A 27,198-nucleotide genomic window follows, 5' to 3' on the forward strand; every position below is an offset into this window, starting at 1 on the left:
CATGCGACACCAAGATTGTTCTTTTTCTAACAATTTGAGGTCTCATCTTGGATCGCAAACCCATCTGGCAGAGGGTGGGGATGCCTTGGGAGAAACGCCCTCCACATCATGCTTTCAGTAGCTCCCATAGGGTCTTTGGTGAACTTTTGAATGGGTACTGATGTAAGAATGGAGAGTTTCTCATCAATGCAGAGATGCCCCTGGAAAACAGCTCAGTGGCCGGGGAACCCCTATGTACAAGACAGAGGTAAGAGACACAGAGAATAACAACATACGCCTTGGTGGTTGGGTCATCCTGGAGTTTGGATAAGAGTGAACAAGATGTGCTCCTGGCCGGAGGTGAATACGGAACCCCGATCCATAGCTTCATAGGTGTCCTTGGTGACTTCTGTAAGCCTGTCGCTAAGAAGCACCTATTACAGGACACTACCCTACGAAGGAAGCAGTCAGAAGACAAGGAAACACTAGAAACTGGGGTGCGAGAAACTTCCATTCAGTTGAGGCTCAGAGAGATGAACCCTCACGAAACCAGGATAGAAAATCACTGAGGTAAAAAAGAACCCTAAGAAAGCAGACTCGCCCAGACAGGAGCAAACCAATGCCTCTGGTGGAGCAAGAGACTCCCCAACACTATTCAATATACTTTTCCCTAACCTGACTACGGAGGTACTGAATACTGTGTAGGACCACCATACGGCTACTTACGGATTAAATCAGAATTAGCTATTTTTAACAAGATGGACATTAAGTTCCAGGCAACAAAAAGGATCACAGATCCATTTAACCTCAGCCCACACCATGCTTGGGTGGGGCAAAAAAACAAAACAAAGCAAAAAAACCCAACCCAGCACCAAGGTCATTTTCTTCCTCCTCCTCCTCCTCCTCCTCCTCCTCCTCCTCCTCCTCCTCCTCCCGCCATGTGCTTTCCAGAGCAACAGCGCCACCTATGGGCACTGGACACACCTTCCGTTCTGTTCTCTTCATGGGGTTCCCCTCTGAGCAACAGCTTGTCTCTAAGAACACAGACGAAGTCAAATGGAATCCAGATGGCACCGCCTAGCATTCACAGTTGCAATCTGTGGTAAGGCATAAAGACATCCACTGCTTGGGTTGTCTGGTGGTTTGAATGTCCCCCTAGGCTCGGGCATTCGAACACCTGGTCCCAGTTGTTGGTACTGTTTAGGGAGTTTTAGGAGATGCAGGCTTGTGTGGAAGTGTGTCACTGGGGGAGGGCTCTGAAGAGTACACAGCCTCTCCCCACTTTGAGTGAACTCTCTCTGCTTCACACTTGTGGCGGAGGATGTGATCTCTCTCAGCTGCCTGCTGCCGTGCACCCCTGCCATGATGGACTCTTAGACTCTGGAACCATAAGCCCAAATAAACCTTCTCTGTATACCTTGCTTTGGGTCATGGTGCTTTTTATCACAGCAACTGAAAAGAAATGGATACAAGTTAAGACCATGGAGTTTCTTCCTGTTTCCTTGCTTTGCCTTCTTGGGAAGCACATATACATAGGCTGTATATATGCACTATCTCCTCCTTATATCCAGGCTACTGTAAGTCGTGTGTGTGTGTGTGTGTGTGTGTGGTCTAAAAGGGGTGACTATCCACACTTACTCTGTGTATGCATGTAACCCCACAGAAACTTGTGCCACAATGGGAGAAGGGCTTATTTTAACATGGATCTAAGCTCTCTACAAACACAAAGTAACCATGTTATTTTATGAAACACAGCAGGCCTTGGTGATTATTGATAAAGATTCTGATGCCTGAATTTTTTTTTTCAGAGTGGGAAAAAAACAACTGGCATGTATGAAGCAAACAACAAAGGTCTGAAGAAATAATGTGGTGTGCAAAGGATGAGCTCATCTATGATATTAAAATGTCTAAGGACAAAGTTGAACACTTTTTGCTGTCAAAATTCTGCTTAAATATATGTCTACTCAGTGCTTATGTATCAGTGTTTATTTCTGCCCCAGCGTTTAAGGGTCACACAGTAGTTAGAAGTACAAGGTTGGTATTGCTAACCCTTCTGCGTGTTCAGCAGCCAGATGTGGTGGTTTAAATAAGAATGGCCCCATACGCTCATGGATTTGAATGCTTAGTCTTCAGGGAGTGGCAATACTTGAAAAGGACTGGGTGTGGCTTTGTTGAAGGAAGTGTGTCACTGGTATGGAGAGGGGGGTGAGGCTTTAAGAGCCCAAGCCAGGCCCAGTCTCTCTCTCTCTCTCTCTCTCTCTCTCTCTCTCTCTCTCTCTCTCTCTCTCTTCCTGCTGCCTGCAGATCTGGATGTAGAACTCTCAGCCATTTCTCTAACACCATGTCTGCCTGCAGGCCACCATGCTCCCCACCATGACGATTATGGACTCAATCTCTAAAACCTGTAAGCAAGCCACAATTAGATGCTTTCCTTAAAAAGAGTTGCCACGGTCATGATGTTCCTTTCCCAGCAACAGAACACTGACTAAGACATCACACTTGGAGGCCTATACTGATGGATGCAGTCAGAGGCACTGGTGGGGGAGAATATGTTCCCCTGCCCCAGGGATCTGTGGTGCATCTCTAAAATGGCCTGCACACGGTGGGGAGACACCTGTTCTCTTGTTCAACAAGGCCCACCTGGCAAACTCTAAGCCTGTCAGTCTACAAAGAATTTCCTCCGTGCCTTCAAGTGGATCTGTGGTCAACTAAGGCCTTTAACTCCTTCTCACAGTGACAGAACAACTGGTTAAAGGAAGACTGGAGGGGCCCGAGGTTCCTCTCAAGCCCACATGAGTCCTGAGGACCAGGTCCTCATCTGGCCTTGACAGTTAAAGAGGGGAAAGTGACTAATGTTGGTCACCTTTGTGGTGACAACATCCAGCAGGAAAGTACAAGCAGCCACTAAAATGATGGGCTTGTTTCCTCCACCCTCTGAGGGGTTGCACTGCCCACATAGGGGGCGCTGTCTAAACAGCCATTTCTCCCTGAGGATACTCTTCTTGATAAGATTTGCTGCCCTGGAGTGAGTCCAGACCCCAGCTCCCTGCAGCAGCTGCCTCCAGCCAGGAGAGATGGGCCCACTACTGTTTAACCTAAGAAGTAAGTGAGAGCTAAGGTTCTTTTCTCTGCCTCTCTAGAAGCCATTGGGGGGAGAGGGGACTCATGCTAATTCCAGCTACCCCAAAAGCTAATGAAGGCCCTCAAAGCAGATCCTGGAGGCCAAAGGGAGGTGCATGAAGAGAAACCAGTTAAGAGATGGATGTAAACCCATCAAGAGACTTTGATTTGGACTTTAAAAAAAACAAAACAAAACAAAACAAAAAAAAACCTGGCATGTGGCTTCTCCTGGTTCCTCCAGCCTAACTTGTAGTGTTAATAGCCTTTGGCTTCACTTCTCTCACACATTCCAGGTTCTAGTCAAGGACCTGCTGTTATAAAAATGAAAGCACCCAATGTTCTTTGGGGGCCTTTTAGATAAGCCACAGGGTGGGGTGGGAGTGTATTCTGCCTGCCCTACCTGATACCACCTTCAGCTGAAAGACAACCTCTCAATCATCACTTCACCTAATGGCACTCAGGGTTACCGTGTGTTTGGGGGGTAGGGGGGGTGCTAGTCAGTTTAGGGTAAGGACTCATAAGAAATGTAACTAGTTTCTCTCATGTCTTAAAGCTAAAACTGTCCCTAGGGCCTCCTGGCAGCCTCCTCCCTGGTCACAGGTCAGAGATGCCAAAGGTGTTTTGTGAGCCCTGATCTTTCTAATCTGCCTGCTAAGCCGTTTCTGGGTCACCTCTGCAGAGGGGAGCCAAGGAAAACCGCAGTAAGCAGTAAGAGACAGCTCAGAGGAGGTACCTGCCCAGGAGAGCAGACTCTGGCCAGGGGAAAACCTAATGTTCCAGTTGGGCCAGGTCAATCGTCCAGTCAAAACCAGCTCCCCTAGGAAGAAAGAAACTTCCTGAACCATGCTTAGAGACCTCACAGACACAGCATATGCTGGCTAAATTGGAAGAAAAAATATGAAAGACACACACACACACACACACACACACACACACACACACACATATATATATATATATATATATATATATATATATATATATATATATATATGCACATACACGTAAGGAAACTGAAAACTATTTTCTTTGTGATTAAAGGTGGTTAGCTTGACCAGGGCCCATATTCTCTGGACTTCCGGCCTATTAGGCAATCATGTCAGATGGCGAAGCCCATTACACCAGGGCCTTGTTCTAGCAGGATCTGCAATCCTCCATGCTGCTTCTGTTACCTCTGCTTTTGTTCTTATCCAACAGGGCTTTAAAAGTAACAATGTGAACAGTGACACTCCCTAGAAGGAAAAGAGGCGTCCTAAAGGTTACCAGTGACCATGTCTATGGCTACAGGTAAATTAAACACACTGCCATGGACGCCCGGCTTCATACGCTCCTGGAGAAGACTGCAGCAATCTTAGAAACGCGCTTCTCTTACCTATTCCAGTTTCTCTCTGCCCCTCTCTCATTTGTAACCCATCTAGCCTCAGCCTCCCAAGTGCTGGGATCACAGGCCTCTGTATGCTTATATATATGTCTAGCGTCTAATCAAATTAATAAAAATAAAAATAAAAATGTATTGGTCTTAAAACTTAAGGGGAAATGCTGCGAAATTTACTTAAATTATCCTTTTGGTTTTTTTAAAACAATGTAGTTTAAGCAAGACCTTAAAGGCAGGTACCTCATAAATTATAAAAGGCCAGTAGTCTGGAAATAGTATCTCCTTTCAACACTGCAGGCAGCAGAGCCCAAGTGTGACTCAAACAATAACAGGGCTTCTGCAGTTCACACTGAGCACCCTGACACTGGCAGAGCCAAGGTCTGAGGAGCATGAGGTAAAATGTAAAATACAGAACGCAAAGTGCTATACAGAGGAAGACTACAGAGGCAGGGAGAGGAGCACTGTGAGATACAGAGGCCTAGAGGTGGACTGGGGTACACTGACCCACAGAGGTGGGGTGGGGTACACTGACCCACAGAGGTGGGCATGGGGTCCACTGACCCACAGAGGTGGGTGTGGGCAGCGCTGTGGACTGCAGGGGCCCAGAGACATGAAGCAGGGAGCACTATGGGAATGGGGAGCACCGTAAGCTGGGACTGCTAAAGAGGGAGGCACTGTGTTACACTCAATGGTGGGGCAGAACTGGAGGGCCTCCCATGGGGCACGGACAGGCAGAGTGGTACAGAGAAGTTCAGTTCTTTGTGCTAAAGAGGGGTCTGAAGCTCTCACTCCTTTGCTGTTGAAGGCAAGCTTTAAACAGTGGCTCATCAGGGAACAGAGAAGAGAACAAATGGACCCAGACTAGACTCCCACAAGAATAGGGAATCACTGAATATCCGAGCACCCTGAAGTATGGAAGTGAAGGAACAGGAAGGTCACACTGAAGCCATGAGGGACACACTGGAAGGCATAGCAGCTAGAAGGCAAACTCGGAAGTGAAGCTACAGGAAGGTCACACTGAAGCCACGAGGGACACACTGGAAGGCATAGCAGCTAGAAGGCAAACTCCAGCCTCCTGGGCCCTCTATCTTCCTAGACGCAGGAACAGAGGCCTTCGGTCCAGGCTTGTACTCCACCACATCCCAATTATGTCTCTCTGTGCTGCAGCTGGCTCTCCTGACTGTGAGGATTTCCAGTATTCATAAAATACCTACTTATGGGCAGTTGTGCCATACCCATCAAACTTGCAGAAATGGAGATAAGTGACCCAAATCAGCTCAAATCCTTGGCTTGGTGTCCTCCGGAAAGAGCATGACCCGCCTCTCGGGATTGTGTCAAGACAATGCACCCTGCAGAGCCCTGAGACAGGATGGTGACTACCTCTTCCTTGTCATTATCAATTCCCTGAAGCACGAGGACCACCACTGGCCAGGGACAGCATCTATGGATTCACACCAACCTCCCTGGAGGCAAAGGGGAAGAGCTGTTCATCAGCTGTGTGAAGGTCGGCTCTCTCTGCCCCACCCCCATCAAATCCACTGCAATAAACAAGGCTTGGGAGGGAGAATGAGGGAAATCGCCCTTGGGGCCATTCATCACAATGAGGGCAGCTGACAGCTCTCAGCTCAGTCCTCAGTTCCCTAAGGAGAAGCAGCTCAACACTATTATGCTGTACCCATGGGGGCGATCCTCCACAGGCGGATGATACCTATCTGACTGGCCAGGTTCTCACCTAGTAATGGAGGCACCTGAAAGAACCCTGGGTGGCGGCTAATGGCCTCACGGGAGTGCTGGCATCCCAAGCAGAGTCCATTTGGTGGGTTTTAGAGTTAGAGTGTGGGTATGAGCCTGAGGTCGGGGTAGGTGCCAACCTGAGTCCATGGCACAGAGTATTGATAGGAATTCAGAGCTACAGGGAAAGTGTAAGCCAGCTTTGGAACCTCATCCCACACATACATAAGAAAGTCCTGCATCAAACTCTCAGTGGTTAAGTGTCTTGAAAGGTGGTGACAGCCCCAGCTCTGCTCACCAACTTCTCGATGGCACTCTCTGCCAGGCTCTATTTTTACAGCCTGAGTAATACCTGAGCCCAGGACCAGCCGAGCACTGGTGACAGAGGGCTAGGGCATGAGAGGTGACGGCACAAGTGACGAAGCCCGAATCCTCAGCTTCCAACACAAACCCTCTGAGCCGAGTTCAGAACTGCAAGGAGCCAATTCTGACCTGAGCTCGGCAGCCCCACCACTTCACAGCAAGGTCCCCGAGTGCCACTGGAGCTGAGCCCTCATCTGTCACATGCACTGGTTCCTGCCACCTCAGGTGCTGAAGCCCAACAGTGCCCAACCAGTGACTGGCCCACCCCAGCTTTGGCGCATGGACTACAAGAACCTCATGCAACTCTTTTCATAAAGTAGCCTCTGGGCCCCTGTCACTGTCATGGCCATGACATTCTCCTGACTTGGTTTATCTTAAACTTGGCATAGTTGTCACCTTCCCCTGATGGCTGCCCTGAATCCACGGTTGGGTGATATCCTTCAAGACTGGACAGCCTCAGTACACAAGGCCGACCCGTCCTCTGGTGCCCATCAACAACATTAAGGGCTCCTGTCAGTTTCCTCTCTGGCCTCTTCCAGTGTTTGGAAAGGGTGTGTGTGTGTGTGTGTGTGTGTGTGTGTGTGTGTGTGTGTCAGAGCTAAGTAAGCTGCAGTACTCAGAAAGTGTGGAGAAAGAGGGCACCAGAAAGCACTGTGACTAGAAAAGCACCTGTCACCGTGACGTGAGACAAACTGAGGGAAGCATTACACCCCGTAAGTCGGTGACCCTGTAAGTCGGTGACCCCGTAAGTCGGTGACCCTGTAAGTCGGTGACCCCGTAAGTCGGTGACCCCGTAAGCCAGTGACCCGGTAAGTCGGTGACTTCTCACCAACGCTCTGTTTACTGACAATCATGGTCACAAAATAAGAACCGTCTCTCAGTAACGAGTGAGGATCCAGGCCATTCTCTGCTGTATCCAGGTGTGGGCTAAGAGTGGGCTTTAAGTGAAGGGAAACTTTAAATGCTGGGTGGGATCAGAGGTAAGGAGCAGTCCCAGGCTCCTCCGGTCTTGGCGAACTGAAAGTCACTTCCCCTGGGATAACCTCCAACTACTGAGCTGAACCAAGCATGAGCTACTCCACCGGGGCCAAGACCTTCCTTCTCCTCCAGAGTCATATGGTGATTCCTAACAGAGGCGAAGAAGCAGCCATGGAAAACGGACATCTTAGGGCTGGAGAGACGGCTCAGTGGTTAAGAGCACTGGCTGCTCTTCCAGAGGACCCAGGTTCTATTCCCAGCACCCACATGGCAGCTCCCTACGGTCTGTAACTCCTGTTTCAGAGGATCTGACACCCTCACATATGCAGGCAAAACACCAATGTACATAAAATATAAATAAATTATTAAAACAGAGCCTTCCAAGGACCTTCCCTCCTATAGGAGTTTCCTCTCCAACTTCCTCATAATGTTCATTTCTTCTTCCTTGCTAATGGAGAAGACGGCATAGTGAAGAGTGGTTGATTGCCAATTCATCTCCTCTCCCTCTTAGGTATGCCACAGACAACACTTACCAGCCTTCCCTGCAGACAGTGTGCAAGCTCTGGGGCAACCAGCCCCCGACGAATGGAATGCCAGCAGCTCTGGGGCAACCCCTGACTGATGGAATGCCAGCGGCAGTAGCTCACCCTGACCTGGCCCACAAAATACTGCAACACTGCTCCCCCACCGCCCCGTGTTCCTACCAGTCGTCTTTTGCCGCCAAACTGTCTGAGCATGACGTACTCATTCCTATAGAACTCGTAACCCTAAGTCATCTCTTTGAAGAATCTCCCACACTATCAGGAACAGCCAGTGTTAAGACTCATGTGTGCAAAAAGTATATTCCGATCACACTGTAGCCATGAAAGCTATCTGATCTGTGTTTGTGTGACCCTTTTTTGGTGTACCCTGATAAATACCCACGTGACCCCTTTAACTGGGGGGCAACCATGTGATACATTTCTGGTCATCAAGTCAGAGGATTCTGCTGGGGTCTTCAGGAAAAACATCTGCTTTCCTGATGAAAGTTACCAAACGTGGTTAGTATCTCCTCCTTTCTGAAGCAGGCGGCATGCATAAGGATGGGTGATTTCCTCCATCCTGTGCAACCTCAGGACCATGGCCTTTGCCTCCCACAATACCGGTACATCAACACTCCAGGCCCACATCATTTCCTCGCCAGCCATCCCCCAAGCTTGAGGGGACTGGATCTAAGTAAGAACAGTACTCAGCGGATGCGCTTCCTCAGAGGGAGGAAGGACACTGCAGATGAAGAAGCACCGCTACCTGTAACCTATACTGAACTCAAGAAGAAGGGAGGGGCATGAGAATTGTCACAACAGCTGCTGAAAACAGCAGCCTGCTACCTTCAGACACTTGGCTACACAGCACCACTTGCTAAGACCAGACATGATTCCCTGCTACCCGCAGCCAAGGGTGCTCACCCATCAACGGGCGCTTTGCACACTCATCACAGATCCGCCCAGTCTGTACTGAGCCTTATTTCATGCCGGTTAGTGGTAAGAGCGAAAGCTTCTGAGATGTGTTGGGTGCAGCCTCTGCTCTCCACTCTCGGACACCTTGGGGAAACAGACTCTTGAGAAGTCAATGGGCATAGACTGAGTGGACACATAATATCCTGCAGGGCTGTGAGCACAGGATAGTGGATCCGGACCATGGTAAGCCGGTCTGGACTCCTTTCTGGCGTTGCACATCCAAAGTTAACACTTCTCCAGCTGAGAGAGCTCTGTCCTCAGCTGAGGCGACTGCATTTACCCACTGCAAGCAGAGTCGTTAAAGACCATCAATTAATCCAGCTGCACCAGGATAATCATCGGTCATTAGATCAAGAGGAGAAGATCAAAACTCAGGCGCCGTGAACTCAGGAAGGCTGGAGACAGTGGGCTGGGCTCCCTCTGCCTGCTGGTTGCTAGTCAGCCTTTAAAATACACTTTCTCTAGAAGTCAGTAATTTTTCACCTTGGAGACAGAGCCAAAAAAATGAACCATCTAAGCCGTGACCTTCAATCATTAATGTCCAAGCTTTGCTTTTTTTTTTTTTTCCAGGTCTGAGTCTCCATTAAGAACTGGGACAGAGACAGACAGTTTGGCGGCAAAAGACGACTGGGCTGGAAGATCAAGTGGAAAGCCAGGGAAGTCAGAGCTCCCAGCCAGGGAAGTTGGCCCCTTTTAACTCGATTCTTTGGACATGAATGAAATCATTTGCCATTTCCGCTGTCCAACTATGAGGCAAGATTTTTTTTTTTTTTAAGACAAAACCTCATTCATTTAAGCAGTTTAAAAACGGACAGAAACGAACAGGCTACTTGGTAAGAGTCATGGCCACCGGGCTCCCCGCATAGAAGGTGTGCTACTCACACTTAGACCAATCCAGGAAGCACTCAGATCCTAAGAGTCCATCACAGAGCTTTCCCAGTGCACAGCCCGTGACTACAGGTCCCCTGTCGGCTCTGCCAAGGCGCAGGGTAGACGGGCCAGCTGCAGGATGGTCCAGTTAGTAAGCCCAAACCTATCAACGCAGTCTGCCCGGTGAAGAAGGCTCGGCTACGGCAGATGTAAGAGGCCTGGAGGTCTGACTCCTTGCCTCTGGCTAGTCCTCTACCTGTCTCCAGCTGCCCCAGCAGCTCCCTATTCTAAGTGAGCACTGGGTCTCCAGCAAGGTTTGGAGGCTTCTGGGGCAGCTGAAGACCCGATCTGAAACAGGGGTGGGGACAGCGTTCTGTCAACTGGGGGCGAGAATAGGGCTGGAGGTACTGGCAGGTGAGCAGATACTGGCCTTATGGTCTCTTGTCCCCCTCTTCTCACTCATGACATGTATCCAAGAATGAGTTAAAATGTTAATCACAAGCCTGCGTCTGACACTGAACAAGGAAAATGAGTTTCTAGTTTATTTAAACAGCTGGCAAGGCAATCGCACGACTCCAGCGTGCACCAGCTGGCACTCACTCCCCCTTTCATCCTAAGCTTTCAGGCGCTCATAGCCATCGCAGCTGGTCCCCAGCCAGCCGAGCCTGAGCTAGCTCTTCACTGTCGTACTAACTCTTTGCTGTGAACACAGGCTTAAACCCCTTTGTTCCATAAGGACAGACATATATATTTTGTCCATTATCCTATAGCTATCCTCTCGGGGTAGAGCTCAGTGGACGAACCCTTGCCTGGCATGCATGAGGTGACTTCAATCCCCAGCATCCACCTAAACGTTTTTAAGAGCCATCTCTAAATCCAGAATCTCCACATAGACGGCTCACATCTAAAACGACGAGTGAAGAGCCATAGTAATTAATATTCATTAAGCATGTACCAGGTACTGGGTCTAAACCCTTGGGATAGACAATATCCAAGCTCCATGATACCACACAGTAGGCATCAGCATCACCTCCATTTTATGAATAAGGAAACTGAAGCATAGAAGTTAAGTCACTTGCCCAAGGATACAAAGCCACCCTGGGCTTAGAGTCTCCACTTCTACTCACTGCACTGTGCTGAATTCCACAACCAAAACCAGGTCCTGAAGAAGACATTCACACACCGGGGAAATCTTTCCAGGGAGTTAAGAGAACGCAGGCCGTTATGTTTGACTTGCAGGATGCTCTAAGGAAAGCCAATACCCACTTATCCTGACATAAGAGGCCACCTGCAATCTCCAAATGGCTGTGTAATCACATCTGATTATCCAGCAACTGTAGCAGGATTATCCAAATCAATTCCCTGCTGAAGAGAGCTGAATTCTAAGGGAAGACTTAAATAAAAAAGATATGGAGACTTGGTCCCTCTCTGTAGCTTAGGTTGGACTCCCCACACCTGCAACCCTCCAACTCCAGCCTCCCAAGTACAAGGAGCATCTAAGGGAAGTCTTGCAGCCGCCCTGAAGTCCCATCCTCCCACAGTTATTACTTTCCTTGCCAAGACCAATACCAGACAAGAAGTGGTTTTAGGGAAGCAGGGTTTCCTTGGGTTTAGTGGTCCAGGGCATGCAGTCCATCATAGTAGGAGAGATATACAGCAGGAGGTAGCTGCTCACACTGCCCCTGCAGGCAGAAGCAGAGAGTGAACATCCGTGCTCAGCTTGCTTTCTGCGTTCCCCTCTGCCTAGGACCCCGTCCACACAACCCTTCTGCCCAGAGTTAGAGTGGGTCTTCCCATCTCAGTGAAGATAATCTAGATAATCCCACACTGACAAGCCTAGAGGCTTGTCTCTTAGGTGCTTCTAGATCCTGTCAACTTGACAATCAAAGCTATGGCATGCCATTGCAATATAGATCACATGATTCCCAGAGAGTTCTAATGCAATCATGAACCTACAAATAGGGGCCTAAAACTTCTGTATTGTCCAAATGTCTAAATTTTTTTGCCTCTATTTTTTTTAAGATTTATTTTTATTTTACATGTATGGATGTTTTGTCTGCATGTATGTCTGTGTACCATATGTGTGCAGTGCCTACAGAGGCAGGAAAGGGGCAACAAATTCTCTAAATCTGGAATTACAGATGTTGTGAGCAGAAATATGGGTGCTGGGAATTGAACTCATGTCCTCGGGAAGAGCAGCCAGTGCTCTTAATCACTGACACAGCACTCCAGCCGTTGTTTAGACTTTAAGGAAGTTCAAATGTTTATCTTCCTACATTTTAGTAGTAACTTTTAAAGCATACAAACTTACTTCTAAACTTTTAAACAATTCTGCTACAACTTTAATGCAACCCAACTTTATGATTTTAGAAGCAAAGACTTAATGATATTTTCCCTCAAATTCTTCTGCATTTGCAAATAATAAAGTTGGCAAGATGTTCATTTTATGTTACAGTTAAAATGGTCAAAATAATATTATCCTATATCTGAGAGTCAGTGTTGGATCCAAGAATGCGGCCAGCTTAGGAAAGCAAGCTGAAGTCTGCTAGTTGGAAAGACGGGTCTCTAAAAAGCAAAGCGGGTAGGATAAACAGTAACAGGCTATTTATAAAGTTGGTATAAATGATGTCCTTCCCCACAGGCAGAAGAGAAAAGGAGGGGGAGGAGAGGCAGGTCGACACCAAGCATAATAATTCTTATCATACTCTGTCCTTTAAAGGTCTGGTTTCCATGCTACTGGCTACAGCTCTCCGTAAGAAAGGTGGTTGCACATAGTGACACAGAGGGTGGTGGCAAGGAGATGACAAAGAGATGCTTTGCAGACAGAACCGTGAATGTGCATGTTGAGAGTGTGACTGCAAGTATTAAGTGCATCTGTACGTTTCTATGGTTCCCTACTCTCTGGAGGGAGCCAAAGAAAGAATGGGAGAATATTCCAAGTCCTAAAAATCCAGAAGGGAGGAACTCGCCCCAGGAACTGCAGACTGTCTGTGTTCTACTTTAGGGGTAACCCAACTACCATCTAATACTAGATATCTGAGTTCCCCAAACTCTCCGCCAACTCAGAGCTCCCAACACAGTGTAGGTGCCACCAAAGTACAAAGGGGAAAAGGGATGGAGGGATGCAGCCATGAGTGAAAGGTGTGTGTGGAGGGATATCCTAGCCAAAAGAAAGTGCTGCAGGAATGACTGTACTAGGCTCAATCAAGCTTTGTTTTGTTGACTTTTAATCACCAAATTCTTCCATACTCCTGGGTTTGTCCCTCCCTTCATAAGAGACTGATCTTTCACTAAAGACAGTGGCTTCCTCATCTGAGATGGGCTGGGGAAGCCCACAGACTCTAAGGATAAAGGAACGTGACACGAGGATGAATTCTGGTTTGGTGAGGGGCAAGGGGTCTCATCTTCTGGACCCCCAGTAGACCCTGCAGTGCATCCTGGGTTCACAGGTGCCCCCAGAGGCTGTACTTCCAAGCTGATTGGTACCACTGTACCACTGGTCCCTGCTCTGGGTGGCTGGCTCTCTCCCACTGAAGGCTGGTCTCTTGTTCATTCCCTGAGTGCACAGGGCTCTTCTAGACAGTTCCCACAGCATCTCTAGAGTGAGGTGGCTCCCCAAGGCTAGACCCCCTGACCACCTGGTTCAGTGGACCAGATCCCCAGGGCACACTCCTGACACAAGCTTACAACAGCCAAACGTCTTCCCATCTGGCCATGACCATTTCGTAGATGGCTTCCCAGGCCTTTTAAGCACCAGAAGAGTGAGCCCAGAAAACTTTTCCTTCGATCACTGTGAGATCATTTTCTTCTAGCTCAGCGATTTTGCCTCTAAACAGTAACCCCTACACCAGAATGTGGGCATATTCCTTACCTACCAACCAGAGTCCTGTCGGCGACAGGCCCGGGAGCTGAACTCTCTCTTCTGGATTGTTAGGACTCCACTGTTCTATCTTCTCTCCCACCCCTTTCATACAGTAGCATCTCTCTTTCTCTCCCCACCCTTCCTTTCTCACTCTCAAACTGCAGGCATTAATTACACCCCTTCTAGAAAACAAGATTTTTGCCAGCTGCAGGAATTCTGGCCAAACCTGAACAGAGACAGTCTGGGTGAGAAAGATAAGCTAATGACAACCAGGGCAGCACAGGTCCCTACAAACAAGTGGTACTCTGCATTCCAGCTGTCCCCAGATTCCCAAGAGACGTGGACAGAGGCCCTACAGCAGGGACTCTGAGTATGCTCTTCCTCAAATTGGCCTTTCACAGGACGAAAAGCTGGATTTTTCTTTCTCTGCCTAGGGAAAGCTACTCCTGATAGACCAAAGCGATTTCCCCCAACAATGGAGTCCTTTCCCCACCCCCCACCCCCCAGCAGAACTGTAAAACATACTGCCGAGAATGTACATGGCAAGGGCACTCCCGGACTGCCATGGTAACCAGGTCTGGAGTGGGCAACACCCACCAGAGTGAGATCAGCACAGCCTAAAGTGGGGCAGGTGGGGCTCTGCAAGGGACCCCAACTCCCTACCAGCTTCCTCCATCAGCAGGCAGAGGTGGAGGATGTCCAAGAAGTCAGGGCTACCAAGTGTGGTGGTCCAAGTCTTTAATCCCAACACTTGGGACCTGGGATCAGCCTAGTGTACACAGAGTCCCAGGCCAGCCAGAATGAATGAATGAATGAATGAATGAGAATAGTATGCAGAAGCTAGAGCCTCAGCCCAGGGCCTGCAGGATAAGTCTTGGTGGGCTTTTCACCTCTCAGTAGGCAGCCTTGAGGCCTCCCCAGAACGCCCATTATCCTCCCATTCCTATCTGAAGAGAATTATTTCCTTCTGTAAAAGTCTGGAATCTCCACTGAGGGACAGGTCCAGCTGTCAGGAGTCTGACCTTGAAATTGAACTTTCTATCCCGTCTCTTCCCCTTCACACCCCATCTTACCAGACAGAGAGCTTGTCTCCAGCAGGAGAGACTTTAACCTTTACATACATGTATATTCAGATCTGTTGGACTGAGAGAGATTCTGAAAATACTGCAGCCCAGTGGAAGGCATGGGTTGTGGGCTCAAGACAGATACATGAAGTTTTGTTTTGTTTTGTTTTAAATAAATAAGCATTGGGTAACAGGCAGGGGCACCTGGCTAGGTCCTAAAGGTCACCCCAGTTCTGCAGGTATTCAATCCTAGCCAGAAGGACTCCTGAGAGCAGCCCATCGCTGTGCCGACAAGAAGACTCATACAGGAAGCTGAGAACACTCACAAGGGTCCTACTGAGCCCCACTGTGTTCTTGGCTAATTACTTATCTATTCGATAGAAAAGGAATATTGAACGAATCACTACCAGAGCCATCAAAGAGAAACCACAGAGACAGACAGGGCAGTCCTACAGCCCAGAGCGCTGTGTTCCGGGTGCTCCACGCTGGGACGGGTTCCCCGTTTGCAGCCTCCCAAGGTGTCTCTGAGGGCGGACTGGCCCGGAGCCAATCCTAAAAGAGAAATACCCTTTATACGTTCTTTCTCTGAATCGGCAATTAATTTGATCTAAGATTTAATGAAAGACCCCAGAAGGGAAGGGGTGAACGCACACACTGGGCTGTCACAATGCCATCTCCACTTCTCTCCGGGGACCAGGAGGCTTTCCAAGCCATCTGCTTTAAATCCTCTTCCCACAGATGTCACCACAGGGCACCGACACCTCTGAGGAGGGGGCTGGTGCCAAGCCCGACCGACCGACAGTTCCAGAGGTTAGGCTGGGCTCATCACTGTCTTGTCTATAGTGTGTGTGTGTGGGGGGGGGGGGGTCCAGCCTGGGGCCTGCCGCAGCAAAGAGCAACAAATGTCCCTAAGCGGTGGAACTCTCCCAGAGCTCCTCCTTGATCACTCATCCCACATTTCCCAATCTGCACCAGATCTGATCCAGATTCTTAACTGGTTTTTACCTGTTGAATGTTTAGAAAGCATCCTTGCCTTTTCACAGACACTGGCCCACCCTAGAGGGGACAGTTACGTTCCCAGAGCCGTGGTGAGAGAGTAGGGATACGGCTCCATTCCCCGAGCCTTGCTAAATCTTCCCCCATCCACAGGTACTACTGACAGCCGGTCGCAGCAGCAAAGAAAACCTGCTCCATATCTGTGTGTAGCAAAGCCGGCTTCTTTTTAAGAATCGCAACCTAGCCAAGTTCACCAAGCAAAAGCCAGCAAAGAAGTAATCACACTGTCCTAAACAGAACACTGAGCAAGCATAACCTGCACGCGTGGAGTGGCCCTGGGCTGGGCCCAGGGTTCCTGCGCCGCAGGCAGCAGGTAGATGGTGAAGCACCAGCCCCACCCCCGGGGCAGGCCCTGAAGTTGCAGCCCATTTTTACCTGGACACTGCTGCTTCGGGACAGCCGGGAGAAGGGGAACCCCGGAGCTCAGATTCCCGCTGAGTCGTTCAGCAGGAGCGCCTGGGCAGAATGGGACCCCGCTGGGGTGGCGGCGGGGTCCGTAAGAGCAGAGCTGGGAGGGAGAGGCGAGCGGCAGGCAACCGGGAGGAGGTAGGCGTGGGAGGGCTTGAGGGAGAAAAGGGGGTGTGCGGACAGGCTTCTTGGGTGCAGGGCTGAGAAAGGGGAGACGGATCGGAGGACGGGGACCCCCCAACGCTGGGAAGGTATGGGGAGAGGTGGCAACTGGGGGGCGCGTAGATTAGGCAAAGAGCTTGGTGGCAGGGCTCACACCCGCTGCCTGGAAGCCCGCCCCTGCCTCGGATCTTGGCATCGCGGACACCTCTCCGGGGTCGCCCCCCCGAGACCCTAGACCCAAGCCCGCCCTGCGAGGAGCCTCACAACAGCTGGGGCCCGGCGCGCACCGCACTCACCGCCTACGGTCCGGGCCTCCGTTGCTGTGCGTAGGGATCTCCACCGGCAGCCAGCTCCTCCTGGCGGGAGTGCAGGCGGCGGTGGCGCGCGCAGGCCACCGAACTCGGGGTTCCGCAGCGCCCCCTGCCGGGACCGCCGGGTCCCTGCTCGGCCCGACGCGCTCAGGGCGCCCTGGAGCTCCGCCCCGCAGGCGGCCGTGCGGGAGCAGCAGGCTGCGGCGACCCGCACCCCCGGCCTTGGAAGCATACATGGCCACGGAGTGTCCAAACAGTCATCCGGACAGGCTCCGGTCGCGCCGTCCTGGTCGGGGAAAGCGCGCGCACTCGGAGCACACAGGGCCTGTGCTCCTCCCTACGCCGGACTTAGGACCCGGGAGGGTGCCACGGCCCCGGGACACTGCCCTGGACCCGTTGCAGCCTTGGCGTGGGTGCTTTGGGACTGCGTGCCTGACCCCGCGCCGCGGATCTAGCCGCCGCCGTGGGTCCTGCGGTGCCCCGTGGACTCAAAACTGGCATATTCTAGCCACCGTGCCACCTCCACCCAAGCGCCTGTCCCGCGCTTCTCTTCCGGCGCGGGCCACATCCGGCCTGTGTCTACTCTAGACCTGGCAGTTTTGTCCCTAAAGGCCTGCAGGCAGGCACCCTTGAGAGGTCGCGGCTGTGTCCCGGGGGCGTTTCTGCATGCCCCCAGGGCTGGCCTCCGAAGACCCGTGTGCGGCACTAGTTCTAAAAAGCTGTGTTTGTGGGTCTTTTGTTGTTTCAAATGCTGTAAAGAAGGATCTCACCAACCACAATTGTGAGATTGCCTTTGTTGTCAGTTCCGGGACTACAGTGACACCCCTGTGCCTCTCTCAACTGACCCAGAGCAAAACAGGTGCAATTAGCCACTATTTGAGGTGCGTGCGGTTCTGAGGGAGCGCATCACTTGATTTTCCCTAACTCATTCGACAGTGACTAAATCAAAACACTTTATATTTTATCCATATTTCTATCTACCTCCAATTTCTCCCCTCAAATCAGCTAGATTCTACTTCCCTAACCTGCACTCCATTTACTCACGTGGTCCAGCCATCTGGAATGCCTTCTCTGTCCAATGCCTTGATGGCCAGCTGGCACTTGCCTGAGAACACTACTATCCCTCTCACCCTATTTACCCAGGCTCAACACCAGCTTCAGCCTGCTTATCCCTTCAGTACTAGGGACAGCTTTCCCCAATATGTGAGCATGAAATCTCACTCCCCCTTAAATTCCTACTCGGGCTGGCCCTCAAGGACCTCCACAGTCCAGGCATCCATCCTACCCAACACAGACTCTTGACAACTCTGCTCTAATTCCAAGTTCTACTCCTTCACAAGTCACACAGGCTGCAGAGGACAGACAACCCCATCCACACTAGCCCAAAGCATAAATAAATAAATAAAAATAAATCAGAAAAAAAGGGGGTTGGGGCAGGGCTTGTCAGCTTCAGGCTTGGAACTTGACCCCAGACCTTAGCTTTGCTTTCTCTCAAGTCGACTACCCTTTCAGGACCACAGGAGTCTCCTCTGCCTCCAATACAAAACCAGCCACTCTCTGCAAACTACCCAGGCCTGATTTTGTTCTTCTGGATGGAGCCCTTATCGGTCTGTGCCACATCTTCTGTAACCCATAGGGGTCTGTTCCCTTTCTTGGCTACTTACTTACCCTTCACATGGGATATGTGGACAGTCTTAGATTCAACACGATCACAAGAGGATGAAAGGTGACTCCGGCACCATTTCTCTACAAAAATTTGCCACGATCCCACTTGACTGGGGTATTCTTCCAGAAGTGGGAACAGGCCTTCTCTGCTTTAATTTTCCTCCACAGGGCACTTAGGGTTTCCATCTTAGCACCTTCCTGCAATCCATCCAGGTTAAGACCTGATACCATGATCATCTTTCCCTCTTCCCTTCGTCCTCTAGTCCCTGAAGACTTCAACATCCTTCCCACTCTGGAGAAAGCACCCCACCTCCTCTCCTGAGGACCTTGAAGGGTTTCTAGGGAAGGGAAAAGGAGGGGTTCCGCTGGGTGGTGGTGGTGTATTCCTTTAATCCCAGCACTTGGGAGGCAGAGGCAGACGGATTTCTGAGTTCGAGGCCAGCCTGGTCTAAAAAGTGAGTTCCAGGCCAGCCAGGGATACACAGAGAAACCCTGTCTNAAAAAAAAAAAAAAAAAGGAGGGGTTCCTACAGGGAAGAATGTCAACCCTCCTCTGCAGTGATGAAATGGGGTGTCTGTCCGAGGCAGCTGGAGCCACTTGGCTAATGGCTGGGGAGGCAGTGCCAATGAGTGTAGCTCCCAGACACCCTCAAGCAGGAAGGAGGAACAGATTTCTCTCATGCCGGATACCAACATCGTACTGGTTATCCAAACACATGATCCAAGTATCCCCTACTACTATCCTCCAAGGGAAATAAAAATTCTGTTTCTCTGGCCCTGGCAACCAACAGAGTCCTAACTAGGACAAGTCCCCACCCAGCACAGTGTCACATGCTCCTGCAAAACAGCGCCTGTCACCTTCATTACTCATTTGCTAGAGCAGCAAACTGTGCCCCTGGATGACCATAAAACAGAGAACTAGCACGGGTGTCGGGTGCCGGGTGCCGGGTGCCGGGTGCCGGGTGCCGGGTGCCGGGTGCCGGGTGCCGGGTGCCGGGTGCCGTGAACTCCCACCCTCCCCACTGAGCTGCTTCCTGCCTGCTCCTTTGTCCTTGCTACAGGAGAACACCCACCATTTACTGAAAGCTGAGCCCACCTGTCCTCTAAAAATGTTGGGCAGCACCAAGTCTTGAATAGTCTACTAGGCAGCACACGTTGCCACCTTGCTTGCCCCAGCATCCTTAGTTGGACTGGAGCGTCCATCAGCGGGTGAACACCTTCAAGTCCATCTCGCCTCTGGAGCAAAAAGCCTGCAAATATTTGCACAGCCTCCTTTGTCTGGGGACTTACAAAACCTGCTCCCTGTCCCCTCCCTTCTTACAGGGCCACATTGCCACAGGGTGCCTAGTCTGAGTTAACAAACCGCCGTGCCAACGTTCTTCCAAGGGAGAAGAACAGGTTGCTTCATTTGAACCAGTTTCTACATTGCAAAGACCCGAACTGCCCACAATTCGGCCTAACTGCCAAATCTATTAACCCCACAAAATATTTCTGTGCTGCGTACCACAATATTCAGATGGGCAATATTATTTCAAAATGCTTTTCACCGTGGGTTTGGTTTTCTTGGGTTATAACTAGAATGCTCATTCACTACAGGAATGTGAAGTGCTCAAATATTAAAGGTTAAGATAAAAATTATTCAGGATAGATTTCTGTCCATGCATAGAGCAGAGAACATCAGACTGACTGGCATATTTATATTAAATGCAAATTGCCCTTTCTACCCCACATCTGCAACCCCAGCACCTTGGAGAGAGAAATATCTTGCCAAAGGTTAAAGGTCTGTTTCTTAGGCGGGTGCAGAGCCGCTGCCTAACCCAAGCTCATGTTTAGAGAGGCAGACCCTCCCCCAGCTCCAGGGTGGTCTGCTCTCATTTATGCACGCATGATTCTTCTTCCTTACTACCAGCTGTGGTCCCTTCCCCCACCCCCAACAAGCTTATAATAAAAGCCCCTTCCCACTCCTGAGAGCAACGAAAGAGGGGGAACTCATTTTCCCATCTATCTGGGGGAAATTTAATTATAAAGTCAAATCTGGAAGAACAGAACACAAAATAACCACATTAAATAAAGATAAAAGAGGGTTCTGAACCTGACTGTGAGCCAAAAGAATAAAAAAAAATCACAAAAAAATGAGAGTAATTCAATGAATCATAGATCTGAATATTCTTTTTTTTCCCCCCTCTAAACTCTCAGCCCAACTGAAAGATCTTTCTAAGGACAACTGAAGCAAGCATTGGATGAACTCAGATGAAGCACATTTAGAAATTATAAAGAGAGAAGGACTGTGGCAAGCTGTGTATCTAAAATGGTCAAGTTTATAAAGTAAGCACTGTATAAAAGCCAGGCGATTGGACAGATGAACCGAGTCCTGCCTTCTCGTTTTACAATAAGAAGCTATGCAGAAAGGAGAGATGAAGGACCCAGTGGGGATTTCTGAAATTCACAGTGACATGAGCTACAGCAACTGGAGTTGAGAGTCCATGAGAAAGACAGACCACCGAACTCCCCTAAGGCCCAAAGTAGCAAGATGGAGGCTAAAATAGTTAAAATACTTGGCATTGTTGTCAATCCATGCAGAAGTCTATGGTCAAAAGAAGAACTGAGACCAAGAATAATCAGCTTGTCCCAAAGTCACCCACCAAATGGGCTGCAAAGATAGTGAGGGCTAGAATCCAGTCCTCGGGGCACTTTAGGGCCCTTTCACTGAATCCCAGACTTGCAGAATGAAAACAAAAATTAAAACAAACAAACAAACAAAAAACCAAGACAAAACATCACAGCAGCTCCACAGAGGAGCTGAACAAATTTGATATGAAACTCTTCAAAAAACCGGATACGGAGCCACCATGCTCCGAGGTCATTCATTATATGCTTGGGCACTGGCTGAGTCCGGCTCTGACATTCTTTGACTCAAGCCTTCTCTGTTGAACAATAGACCAGAATGTGCGGGTGTTTATTCAGTGGTTCAACTTGAGCACCACAGCTTCTCAGGTCAAGAGCTGTGCTGGTGCTCCCTGTCTGAGGGATAGCATTCCTCTGGGGGACAGCATCCCTGTTTCCTCTCTTGGTCTGTATGCTAGAACCATGTGTCTGTCATGGTTTGACTATGAAATACCACCCCAAAGGATCATGTGCTGAGGTTCGGTCCCCAGTTGCAAGAGCTATTGGTGATTAGATCATGAGGGTCGAATGATTAACCCACCGAAGGAAGAGCTTACAATTGAATGGGCAACAAGGAGATGCAACCTAGATGAATGACAGTCACTGAGGTGTGACTTTGAAAGATAGATCTTCTCCTCAGATCATTCTTGCTCTCTTTGCTTCTTGGCCACCATGAGTTGAGCAATCTGGTTCCACCACGTTTCCTTCTTCCCCGATCTTTGGCTTCTGTTTCTTCATGACCCAGAAACAATGACCAGCCAACCATAGGCCGAAGCCTCTGAACCCATGAGTATAAATCACTTTTCCCTTAAAAATTTTTTTTAAATCACATTTTTCCAGGAAGAATGTTACACAAAAAGAGCTTAACGGATGGTTCTTTTTTTTTAAAAAAAAATATTTACTTATTTATTTTATGTATATGAGTACAGTGTAGCTGTGCAGATGGTTGTGAGCCATCATGTGGTTGCTGGGAGTGGAACTCAGGACCTCTGCTCACTTTAGTCCAAAAATATGTTTATTGTTATATGTAAGTACACTGTAGCTGTCTTCAGACACACCAGAAGAGGGCGCAAGATCTCATTGTGGATGGTTGTGAGCCACCATGTGGTTGCTGGGAGTGGAACTTGGAAGAACAGTCAGTGCTCTTAACCACTGAGCCATCTCTCCAGCCCTTAATGGGTGATTCTAATAGCATCAATGCCATTAGAAAAGCAAGAAACTTTTATGTCCCTCTACCAAGGGTAGTTAACCCAACAAGGGTCCATATTTTCTAAGCCCCTTCCCTATTTTGTGACTTGACTCTTTGCCCAACCCCTAGTTGGCCAGTGCTACTGGCCAGTCAGTACTGACTCCATAAGCTGTGCTCTCGGAAAAACAGTCGCCACCTGTGCTAGGATTAAAAGATGAAGGCCATCTTTGCCATGGCTGCTTGCTAACTCAGTCTGGGTCCTAGTGTACCCTTTTTGCAAAAAGAAATTGCCTTGTTTGAGGTACTTTTATCTGTATGGCTTTTTGTGCCACACCGAAATTATTCTTTCAATATGAGGGTATGTCCTAAACTTCAGATTCCTTTGGGAGAGTGTTCGGATCCCTTCCCTTGGTGATGTGTCTCATGCCATGCTGTGGTGATTCTCAGGTGAACGATATTCTCTTTTTTTCTACATCAGTAACAACCCCAGAATTGAAAGTTTCTTTACAACAAGAAAAAGAACCCAAGAAAAACCCCAAGGAGACCAGGTAACGCTTGTGTACGAGGCCAAGAACAGCAAGGTCCTCCTTGGTTGTCACTCTGGGGGATGGATGAGAGGTCTACAACGCTGGTGTAGAATCCTCATCCTTAGCTCCGTCAGTGTCTTCGGGGATCTCTGATGATAAGCCTGTTGATAAGAAGTACCCTGACACAAACACCACCCTACAAAGGAATCGATCCCATCGACTAAGCATTGGAAGTCAAAAGTGAGAGAAACCTTCATTGTGGGATCCGAGGCTCTCTGAAGGGTTAACACTCACGAAACCCAGATGGGAAACAATGTATCGAAAAGGAGAAGCAGACTTTTTTCAGAAGGGAAACCAATTCCTCTGGCTGGCCCAGAGATTCCCCCACCCTATTGACTATACCTCTCCTGCTATTTAGGGAGAGATTGAACAATGTGAAAGAGACCTCCGAGACCCAAGCTCGACAACCTACCTATGTCAACACCACTCTCTGGACGTGGATTCTCTCTTCTTGCCCTCTCTAGACTGTTCCATGGAGAGCCTGGGACGCTTTGAAACACGTTTAGAGGAAGAGAAAACACTTGGTTTGGTTAAGCCCTACACTTCAGTAGACTTTATGGTGCCCAGGCAGTGCCTCTCTAATTACGAAAAAGCATTACACAAGATGTGGTCTGAATATGTGAATGTTTGAATGTGGTATGGCCCACGGGAAGTGGCACTATTAGGAGGTGTGGTCTTGTTGGAGAAAGTGTGTCACTGTGTAGGTGGGCTTTGAGGGCTCCTAGTGCTCAAGCTCTCTTCCTCCCCCCTCCCGCCCCACCCCCCCCNCCCCCGCCCCTAGAGCAGAAGTAGTCATCTCCTGGCTGCCTTCAGTTCAAGATGTAGAACTCTCATCTCCTCGGGAACCATGTCTGCCTGCAGGCTGCCAAGCTTCCTGCCATGATGATAACGGACTGAACCTCTGCAATTGTAAGCCAGCCTTAATTAAATGTTTGTCTTCATAAGACTTGCCTTGGTCAAGGTATCTCTTCATAGCAATGAACACCCTAACTAAGACACGAGGCTACCAAAGTTTTGAGTCAGGGTTAACTATTTTTAACAAGTGGTTTTCTAAGGGTCTTAAGTTCTAGCCAGCACAGAAGGTCACAGATTTGTGTGATCTCAGCCCACGCCCTGTTTGGATGGGATAAAATGACGTTAAGGTCACTTCCCTGTTGTCTCAATATGTTCCCAGAGCAACAGCGCCACCTATGGAGTGTTAGGCACACCTGCATTCCTTTTGCTTCTTTCCTGGGTTCTCTTTCCTAACAGCTGCCTTTATCTGTGAGCAGAGGAGAAATGGAAACAGGGTCCAGATGACGTTACTCGTTACTATTTACAATTGGTGATAAGACATACAGACTCCCTTTTTTGAGGTTGAGACCAAGGACTTCCTCCCTCTGCTTATTTGCTTTGCTCTTTTCAGACCAAAATACCCAAGCCACATGGACTACCTCCCCCTGTAGCTATGCTAACCTAACTCAGGTGATTGCTTTCAAGAAAAGGGAGTAAGCGTCCATATTTAATCTGGGAGATGGGTGGATCTGACAGAGACTAGTTCCCTGGTAGGGGGTGGGATCATTTTATCATGGATTCCCCCCACCACCACAATAAAAAAGTAACTATGTTACTTTGTCACCATCTTGACTAGTGACCTCATAGAGGTGGAGACAGCTATGTGACTTGGCTGCCATCCTGAGTGATGTCATCAAGATGGCATAAACCATGCCATCTGACCTCCATCTTGGTTAGTAACATCATCAAGATGAGGATGACCATATGACTTCACCACCCATAAAACTTCCTGCCACTGCTCAGTCCTCAGACAATCACTCCATCCCTAGGACTTCCTGTCCCCATCCTCTTCCTGTCCCCATCCTCTTCCCATTTTTTTTCTTTTTTCTTTTTACCTTCCTAGATGCCTAATGGAATCATGGAAATGGGAGACCTGGAGACGACTCCAGCATGGACTCTCATGGCCAAGGTCAATGCATTTTTTTTTTTTTTTTTTTTGTCCAGACTAGGAGGACAATACTAGACCTCCATGGTGGGTTCTTTTGGTTCGGTTTTGCATGATACATTTGCTGGTTTTCAGGAGGCACTTAAGGTTTCCCCAGCTACGTGTCGCCAGCACTAGACAGCTACAAAACGGAGCAGACACTGAAGGAGCGAGACTTGGAAAGCACCTGTACATTTACAGCAGCCCAGGGAGAACCATGGGAAAGCACAGATCCCAACTGGCACTGGAGGGTGATTGCCAGAGCGTAGCTCCCACAGCTGGAGGCAAAGGGGATTCAGCCTGCGGCACGGGAGGCTGGAGATGAGGATGGACTGTGGTCTGTATAAGGGCCTTCTCCTCCACCTGCCTCTGCCTCCCAAGTGCTGGGATTAAAGGCGTGCGCCACCACGCCTGGCTCCACGCTTATTTTTCTCTGATGGAGGTAGAGTCTTCTCCTTTGTGAGACTCCTTTGCTCCATGTTTATTATCTGCTTCTCCACATCAAGCCCTGGGCACCTTGCTTCTGTTTTGACTTCCCACTTACAGTGACATTGATAGGCTACAGAAGAAGAACAAGTTGATGACATCCCTTTCCAAGAATTCCAGCCTCTCGGTTTTAACGGAGCCTCCTTCGCTGAGTCAGAGGGAGCTTGCAAACATCCACTTGAAGATGTTTTATTGTGTTGTTTCTGCTTTTCTCAGCCTGCTACTTGCCAAAAGCACATCATTCCCTGGATTGTGCAAAGCACAGATAGAGTTTTTTGTTGTTGTTGTTGACTGTACTGTGTTTTAAGGTGGTATTGCACCCTCTGAGCCTCTAAGCCAGTGGTTCTCAACTTTCCCAATGCTACAACCCTTTAATAATAATAATAAAAAACCCAGTTCCTCATGTTGTGGTGACCCCCTCCAACCATAAAATTATTTTATTTCTACTTCATAACTGTAATTTTGCTACTGTTATGATTCATAGTGTAAATATTTTTGGAGATAAAGGTTTGCCAAAGGAGTTGCAACCCACAGGTTGAGAACCACAGCTCTAAGCCAATTACTGTCTTTATAATTCCAGCTGTGCCTGCTTATGCAACATCATCACAGCTGGCCTTGTTGATTATTGATAAAGATTGCAATGCCTGGAATGGATTTTGTTTTTCCAGAATGGGAAAAAACTGGAAAGTCTGAAGCAAGCCATACCATACAGGTTTGAGCAAGTGGCATGAAGGTATATAAAAGATGAGACTTTATATATGCTATTAACACATCTAAGGTCAAAGTTCAACATATTGCTGTCAAAACCCTGCTTAATTGTATGTCAAAGCAATGCTTATTTTAAAGTGGTTGAGGGGCTGGTGAGATGGCTCAGTGGGTAAGAGCACCTGACTGCTCTTCCGAAGGCCCAGAGTTCAAATCCCAGCAACCACATGGTGGCTCATAACCATCTGTAACAAGATCTGACTCCCTCTTCTGGAGTGTCTGAAGACAGCTACAGTGTACTTACATATAATAAATAAATAAATATTTAAAAAAAAAATAAAGTGGTTGAATTTTGCCCCAGCTTTATCTGAGTATCACACCATAAGTAAAAGTAGCAGGCTGCTGTAGTCAACCTTCTGGGTGCTCAGCAGCCATATTTGGAGGCCTATATTGATGTGGTTGGAGGGATTGTCTTCTGAGGTCAACTAGGTCCCCTGGGACTGTGGGACATCTCTAAAATATCCTGTAAGCGTTCAAGAAACCCATGAAGACCCCAGCTCTAACCAAGTGTTCAAAAAGGAAGGTCAACAGAAGAAATCTTTCCCCTGTGCCTTCAAGTGAGACCACAGCTATGCAAGGCCAGCAACAGAACAACTAGTTAAAGGCAGGCTGGAGGGGTCCGAGGTTCTCAAGCCCACGTGAGTCCTGAGGACCAGGTCCTCATCTGGCCTTGACAGTTAAAGAGGGGAAAGTGACTAATGTTGGTCAACTTTATGGTGACAACATCAAGCAGGAAAGTACAGGCAGCCACTAAAATGATGGGCATGTCCCCTCCACCCTCTGAGGGGTTGCACTGCCCACATAGGGGGCGCTGTCTAAACAGCCATTTCTCCCTGAGGATCCTCTTCTTGATAAGATTTGCTGCCCTGGAGTGAGTCCAGACCCCAGCTCCCTGCAGCAGCTGCCTCCAGCCAGGAGAGATGGGCCCACTACTGTTTAACCTAAGAAGTAAGTGAGAGCTAAGGTTCTTTTCTCTGCCTCTCTAGAAGCCATTGGGGGGAGAGGGGGACTCACACTGATTCCAGCTGTTCCAAAAGCTACTGAGGGGCCTCCAAGCAGATCCTGGGCCCATCACTCTGCAGAGCAGCCT

The 27,198-nt window shown here is 49.0% G+C and overlaps 1 protein-coding gene across 1 annotated transcript in view; it reads right to left on the reverse strand.

Annotated features, from left to right (window-relative positions):
- Positions 1-16,876, reverse strand: part of Pxylp1 (2-phosphoxylose phosphatase 1) — a 63,763-nt gene extending 46,887 nt beyond the window's left edge. The window contains exon 1 of the mRNA XM_021206629.1: positions 16,761-16,876. The gene's annotated coding sequence lies outside the window, so the exon portion shown is untranslated. The remainder of the gene's footprint in view (positions 1-16,760) is intronic.
- Positions 16,877-27,198: the final 10,322 nt, after the last annotated feature.

Source organism: Mus pahari, chromosome 10 (genome assembly GCF_900095145.1).
Source record: "Mus pahari chromosome 10, PAHARI_EIJ_v1.1, whole genome shotgun sequence".
Taxonomy (NCBI): domain Eukaryota; kingdom Metazoa; phylum Chordata; class Mammalia; order Rodentia; family Muridae; genus Mus; species Mus pahari.